We start from the raw sequence: 8,248 nt of genomic DNA, 5'->3' as shown, positions 1-8,248 counted from the left end.
TGAAGCAGAGAACCAGGATCTTGTACCCACTTCCTAGAATATCTTTCCAATTTTATCTGCTGTTGTCCCAGTGCCTCCATTGACTCCAAATTAACCCTTTTTTACCTTACAGAATCTCTGGGCCAGAGAGAGAGCCAGAACAGTTGCAGGACTCACCTGCAGTAAATAGTTTGTTTTGACAAGTTTCAGGTAACTTAAGAGTTAATGGTGCAGAAAATGTGAAATTTGCAATTTGTTCCTTAGCCTACACCTTGCAGAGAGCTTGGCTTATTTTTTTTATGCTTCAATGTCCAAAACTGTGAAGACAAAACCCACTGTCTTTCCATTTGGGTTGTGATAGGACTGCATCATATTAGCTGCTCTAGATTAAGATCATTAAAATAATAAATAAAATAGATTAAAGATGTACAATAATTGTTTCCCTAGTGAAGAAACAAACAAACAAAAAAAATCAAAGTAAATGAAGTGTGATTTGTTTGTGTATTTTGTAGAATAGCAGAATCATTGAAAGTTTTGTGTGGGAAGGGACTTTAAAAATCATTCTATTCCAATCCACTACTGTGGACTCCACTAGACCTTTTATTCACAGGGATAATGTTTAAACAATTTACAGTAAAGCTCTTAAGAAAAAAAATGTATTCAAGGTGAATTCCAGGCTTAAACCCCTCCATTCTTCTTAAAGAAGGAGAAGCTAAATGTGTATTTTAAAGTGCTTTTGTGGCACTTAGACCCTGAACTGAGAGCAGGGATTCAGGGCATGGCTGCTAATGGTGCTTCCACTCCTGGCACAAATGGTTTTGCTTTGTGCTAGACAAGCACCCTTCAAACTTATCATTGGCTCATTAAAATAGTTGAAACATACCCAGCAAAGAAATTAAAGGCATGAAGCAGAAATATCGAAACTGCTAACAAGTGTCAAGTGGGCAAATGTGATTGCCCAGAAACTCAACAAAATGTCCCTGACAAAGCAAGCCTGGGACACTGTTCAACCAGCTCCTGTGGTGTCTGCACTGAGAGCTCCTGATCCACGGACTGATGGGGGTTGTCTGTGCCCTGGTGATTCCCTGGGCACAAACCTCTGTATTTATCACACATTCTAACAGGGAAAGGCCATAGAATCCTAGTGGTGCCTCAGGTTTAGCTTTTCTATTTTTCAGATTCTGTGCTGCTTCAGTGTGTAGTTCTGTAGTTCTTCATATCAGGGGACGGTGAGCTCTGTGCACAGAGCAGGGAGACAAAACAATTCCTGCTCCAGCTGGGCACCAAGGACAAATGATCCAAATCTCAGCCCAGGAGCACAAACCCCGTGGGCTGGAGAGAGAAAAACAAGCAGGGTGGGACTGCAGGGGCTAAAGCTGGAATGGGACAATGAACTGCAAGATGCAAATGGAGCAGAACTGATCCCAGGGAGAGACCCCGGGAGCGCTGGTGCATTTTGGGGCCATTTTGGTTCATCTTGGGTGCAGCCCTGGCTGGGCTCTTGTGCTGCCCAAGGTGGATCCATGGAGGCCTTTGAATAAATCCCTGCTTTATTCTTTAGCTCTGTCCAGCCTCTGTTCTAGGGCAGCCTTCACGAGGCATCAGTTTCTGGTGACTGCAGCAGGACAGAAGGCATCTGGAAAAACCCCCTGGACCAGAGTCAGAGGGATGCTTTGGATTGGAAGGGAGCTGAAATGTCATCCAGTTCCAAACCCTAGGAACACCTAGGGACACCTTCCACTATCCCAGGTTGCTCCAATCCCCATCCAGATTGCCCTTGGACACTTCCAGGGGCAGCCACAGCTTCTCAGGGCCACCTGTGCCAGGGCCTCCCCACCCTCTGAGTGAAGATGATAAAGGTTGGATGCTTCCCTGGATTATCCAGGAACCCCCTACCATGGCCTCAGGTATCCCACAGCATCCCAAACACCCACACTCTCTGGAAAGGAAAGAGCACAAGGAAACATTCCCACATACAGGAATATGTTGTCAGTGCCTATATGGGGCACCCCAAACATCCCAAATTTTTCCTGGGCAAAGCTGAGCAAAACAAAGATGTTCCAATTTGCTTTTTCTGAGGGCAGGGTGCCATCCCAGGAGTGTTCAGGTGTTCCCACTCTGTGGTTTGCCCAGGTGACAAAGCATCCTCTGCTTATTCCAAGGCAAGACAATTTACAAAAAGCCTGAGGAAGGTGCTTTGGATTCATCCCTGAGAAACCCCTGTTCCTCCACTGACTCTATAGACAGATTTGGGCCCTAACTTTTACCCACCTATCTTTAGAACTAAATGCATATTCTGCCTCCCCATTGTAACTGCTGTAATTTTAATTTTAGATTTCATCTTGCTCTACGTAGACTTTTAACACGTGCAATGAAAGAAAGGCAATTGAAACCTAACATAATGACAGCCAGCACTCCAGGAAACTTCCATTGTCCTTCCATATCCACCAGCTGCACCAGTCACAATTCACAGCTTAATGTTTTTAAAAATTAGAGTAACACAATAATACAAATATAGAGTTTCTCATCGTATTTCAATGTTTTTGCTGTTTTTACCCAGCTGAAGTTTGGACACGCCAAGTGTTACACAATAAATTATATTAGGAATATGGATGTTATGATTCAGTTAGAGCCTGGGCTTGTGTAAACATCTGTGTTCAAACATTTGTGTCAAGAAAGGTTCTGGGTTTCATTCAAGGTTGATGTCCTTGAAAGTACCAAATTTTTTGTATATAAGTTGTCTGATATTACCTAAATTAGCCCAGAATTCTTTCTGGGGGCAAATGCATCATTTTATAGACTTTCCAAAGCTGAACCATGAAATAGAAACTCTTCTTAAATAGATTAATTGCTAGTTAGACATTAGACATTAGCCATCTATGAGATCACTTCGCTTTAGGTTCTCAAAATTAATTTGCCAGGCAGGGCTGTGAAATCTTCCTGAGAAGGCTCAGTCCCTGTTGACTTCAAGGCTCCCCTTTGCCATTGGAAAGTAAAACTTTCCAGGGACCTGTACTCCTGACCACTCCCAAGTAGCCATGGATGCCTGCCCATGGCCATTCCTGTTCCTCTACAGGCCTGCTGCCTGTAGTTCTGTGATAAATTACTGTATAGTCCAGGATTTGGTAAGGGCAGAGCACAAAATAAACACAGGAACACAGAATGGATGGAGGGAAGTGACACAGGCTGACTGGTTTGTGGATGTTAATAGCCCTCAGAAGGATTCATTCTCCTTTCACCTTGGCTGAACTCTGTGCCCTACTGCCCCAGAGCTACACCTGTTTGAATAAGAAGGTTTCCCCTTGTTCAATCATTTTGTTATCAGGTTTATAGGTTTGGATTAAAAAAAACCCCACAAACTCAATACACTCCCCTGCTCATGATTTCCTGAACTTCCTGATCTGTCATGCCCTTAAGTTTGCCATGAACTGCCCTCATTGTGCCTTTTCCTCTGTTTTTTTCTATTCTTGTCTTAGAGCAGGAATTAAGAAGCTGGTGGAAAATGATCAGTGTAGTGCTAATATTGGCCCAATTTTTGTAGCATTTCTAGACAATTTTTACCTCTTTCTCACCTTTTCCTTTACACTTTATTTTCAAGGTCATGAGAAGGACCATTATCAATTAGAGCTGATCCCTGCATTTAATCTCTTCTCCCTTCAGCTTGTGCTCAATTCCCTGCATTGAAGGGTGTATCCTTGCTCCTAGACAAAACCCTGGAGGGACCATTTAATAATTCATTTTTCCTTTGCCATTGAAAGCAAACAGAACAATGTTTCCTGGAAGCATGGGAGCCAAACAGAAACTCTTGACTAAAAGTGGCTGTTAAGTGCAATTGCTGGAAACAGTCATAGTTTTTCTTTTTTTTTTCCCTCCCTGAGAAGTAAATGGAGCACTTGCAGGTATCCATCTGTCCAAAAGACAGATGTGACTGTAAAAACACCAAGCTGCAACACACACTTGATTTCCTTTGGGGAGCTCCAACTTTTTCTTGTTTCGCCATTTCACATTATTGCTTAATCAAGAAGAACCTGGCATGAAATAAAGGGGAGAGAGAGAAACGATGGGCCTGCCTGATGCTATATCCTATCAGTGCTGTGTGGGAAGAGTGTTACTGTGTTCTCTGTCTTGGAGCCAGATCTGATTTACTCAAAATTATTTAACATTGTTCAAGGAGTGGAAGAGGAACTAAATTATATTCCTATCTGGCTTAACAGTGGTTTGTGTTGTCATGGCAATGTGAAATGGTTTTTTTTTGATACTAGGGAGAGGCAGTTCATGCTTTCATGTGGGCTGTAAGAGACCTGACCTCAGCTCTGTCAAGACTTGAGCCAGGCAAGGGAGTGAATCTCAGACACCTATTCCAACCTGTGAAAAAAGACCTGTGATGTGCCAATTTTACACATATTCCTTGCTAATCCATGTAATTTGATTTCTGTTAATCTTCAAAGTGTGCCTCAATGAGCCTTTCTTTGTAAACATTATCAATAAAGGGTACCTGATCAGATAGACTGTGATTTATTTGCCACAGGTGGGTATTTTGTGGACTTTTTTTTCCATTTGTGTAATTTCTGAGGCTGCCAGATTTACATCATTTTTAATTAACCTTTGCCTAGAGAATGCACAGAAAATGCTTTATGACTCTAGGTTCACATTTCCATTTCCATGGCTTGTAGGGAAAAGACTGGAAGGAATGGGAGAGTTGTACTTCACTATCAAAAAAAAAAAAAAAACACCTCAAGAATACTCAAGAATACTCAAGAATTTTCAAAATTTGCCATAAGAAACTTGGATGAAGCCACCTTGGAATAGGAGGTTGTGCTGGTTTTGCTAGACCCACCAGAGGGGTACATTTTAGTTATTTTATTAGAAGTCATATCATACCACTTGCTCTTGGCTCTAGCAGACAAGAACTTGATAATTTCATTTACTAATATGAACATATCCTGAAGTAATGTATCTTGGTGACATTTTAGGAGGGTGTCATTCTCAGTTGTCACCTCTCTCTGCCCAGTGTGTGCACAGAAATGAGCTTTTCCAAAACTGAACTCCAACAAGGTTGTCCTCCTGTTATGAGCAGTATGGGAGTGGCTGCTTTTGGAGAACTTGGAGAAATGACTGATTTCTGTCTCCTGCTCAAGCTTTGGCGGGAATGAAGCTGTGAATCTGCTCAGAATTTGAACTTTTGGCTTTGAGGGGCCCTAAACCAACCTAGTCCCTGTGTGAACGCTTGGGTGATTTGGGCACTTGAGATTCACATGTTTGAGTTGTGTTGCTGTCCTCACTCAAGTCCTTTGGCTTGTCACATGAGGACTCCTCACATGGATTGCAAGCACTTCATGCTTCTATTGCATCTGACCTTTTGTCAAAGCATCCAGAGTGGTTAATTATTGTGCTGTGGTTTCCAGTGCATGAACAATAGCCTCTTTCTTTCCCTAAAGGATTGTTTGTCCAATTAACTGCCTTTGTCTGATATTGTTAAAAAGCCTTGACTTTGACTCCTTGATACATAATAGCTCTTTCCTGAACCCATTCAAACTTTGAATTCATTGTTAAATTTTAATAATGGCCTCAGAAAAACCGTAGGGTTTCACCACTATGCATTTATTCCAAATATAAACCAGCATAAATGATCTAAATTGTGCCCAGTCTTATGAACTTTGCTCAGTAAAGTCACTTGGATGATTTGCATGAATAAAAAAAATGGAATAGAAATGGAAGAGCTGCAAAGTCTGCAGATTTAATTAATTGGCAATGTATGGGATTTAGTGGTAGCTGGGGTATGGAAACCAGTGGGATCCCACACTGTGCCAGGCTGGATCCTCAGACCAGCATCTGACTTCCTTGTGACTCAATAAAAAGTGGGTGTAGCTGTATAAAACTGTCCATGGAGTCTTACATATGGAAAAAACACAGATGTGGCCCAGAGTTATGTAAAATTACTGATGAGTCTGTGTGGAACACACATCTCCAACTCTTGTTAGCCCAGTGAAGATATAAAACAATTCTTCTGTGAGTTTTGATGGAAATGCAGGTGGCAGCTGATATTAAGTTCATAGACATGATTTGGACAGCAGTTTTTATTGTTTCTTTAAAGGTTTTGGATTTTTTTTTAAATTATAGCTTTTTTTTATTTCGGAGGGAAACATTATCTCTTCATACAGCATTCTGTCAATGTTTTGAAGCAGATTATTATTTTTAATAATGTTAGGACACTGCATAATTCTGTTATTCCAGGGAAGATGTATTTTGACTTGCAAGCCAAGACTTATAAATTCAGATGTTGGCAAGGCAGGACTTCACTTGTGAGCTGATTTTCTAAAGGCCCAATAAAGTCACTGCAAGTCTACTGAATTCACTTAGTGAAACATGAAAATTCTTCAAATGATAAAATTAGGATTAACTGGATAACCGAAAACTTCCCTGACAATATTGATGGGATCCTGATAGACTCTAATAGAAACCTGTCTCCCTTGTATATGCCTGTACAGATTTATATAATCAGGACACCAAGACAGGATCTGTAGTTTTGAAGAGAATATTTTTTAAAACCGCAAAAAATCCAACAAAAATAAAAGGATTTGCAATATTTAACATGGATCTTTACACTCCAGTTTTTACCTTATAGCTGAGTTTGACAACTAAAAGGCAAATATATAAATTATCAAAAATAAAATGTATTTCCTTGACAGAATGACAAGCACTGGAGAAGGCTTTAAATGTAGTCTTGTCTGGTGAGAAAGAAGGATTTTATATTCAACTGTGTCAACTGCCTCTCAATCACATCTAGATATAGACAGGAATTATTTGCCAGTCCCGAAATAGAAATCCAGCAGAACACTAAAATTTTAGTACACAGTTGTCTGATTAATCCGTGCCTCAGGCTGGTGGAGGCAGTTTGGCTGCTCTGCAGAGATTTTCAGGATCTCAGTCTTCCATGAGACCTGGGACAGAACTGGGGGCATTCCCTGGGGATACCTGGGGCCAAAATCTGCTCTAATGGAGATGGAAGTAGGAAGGACAGGCTATGGGGTCCCAGGCTGTAGGAGAAACCTTGAATTTGGATATATAAAACAATGTTTCTAACAGGAGGGTAAGTGAAATGTCTTTGTATAAAACTTTCTCTGTCCATGTCTGTGGCCTCCAGCAGCCACCTAAAGCCAAGAAATCTCTGGCAGTGACATAAAAGTTCCATTTTCCCATATCCAAATCCAGCTGGTAGTTCACTCAGCTGTTCCACCTTCTGCCTGATGGTTACATGTGGAGGCCTGAAGCCTCCCAACCCCTCTGGAGCTGAGATTTCAGCTGAGATTGCACCCAGAGGGGGCAATGAGGCTGCAGAGGGGCTGGGAACACAAACCCTGTGAGGAAGCCCTGAGGGAGCTGGGGGTGCTCAGCCTGGAGCAAAGGAGACTCAGGGCTGCCCCCATCACTCTCTGCAGCTCCTGAAAGGTGCCTGTGCTCAGCTGGCCCTGGGCTCTTTCTGCAGCAGCACTGACACACCCAGAGCACACAGCCTCGAGCTGCACCAGGGGAAATACAGGTTGGATAGCAGGGAAAAGATTTTCACAGGAAGAGTGAGAAAGTTCTGGAATGGCTGCCCAGGGAGGTGGTGGAGTCCCCATGCCTGGGTGTGTTTAACAAAGCCTGGATGTGGCACTGGGGGCCAGGGTTTGGTTGAGCTGTTGGGGCTGGGTTGGACTCGATGATTTTAAGGTCTCTTCCAACCCAGTCATTCTGGGAATTCTGGGAATTTTCCCAGGAATGGATGCTCCCTTAGACACCCTCATTTGTACAAGGTCAGCCCTGGTGCCTTTCCTGCTGCACTTCAATCCCTCAGGATCCCTGGGATGCAAACAGGGGCCTTGCTGCTCTGTGCACTTCTGTTTAAGGCAATCCCAGAGGAGTGGTAACTAAGGAAAACCGTCTGCAACCTGGAGTTTTAAAAATAGAAGCAGATGGCTGGAGCTCTGCAACCAGCTGGGCTGCGCTTTGTAAAAGCTCGTGAGCGATTTTAAGGTCAGGCCTGCACTGTGGGAACAAACAGCCCCTGTTGTGTTTGAACTGGAGACTGAAAAATGAGCCACAGCAGGAGCTGCTCTCTGATTCTTTTCAGAGCCTTTCAGGAAGGTTCTCCTGCTTTGTTCCTTCAGCCAAGCAGACTGGAGATGGGACAGGGCTGGCTGTGCTACAGAGAACGTCCCTTGTCAGAATGCTGCATTTCTCCCTTTCTTTTATCTTTGATTTCATATATTCTTCATTAACTTTTAAC

This window comes from Agelaius tricolor, unplaced genomic scaffold (genome assembly GCF_023055355.1).
Source record: "Agelaius tricolor isolate 1412-34295 unplaced genomic scaffold, bAgeTri1.0.p SCAF_6, whole genome shotgun sequence".
NCBI lineage: Eukaryota > Metazoa > Chordata > Aves > Passeriformes > Icteridae > Agelaius > Agelaius tricolor.
Note: the sequence above shows the minus strand (reverse complement) of the source record.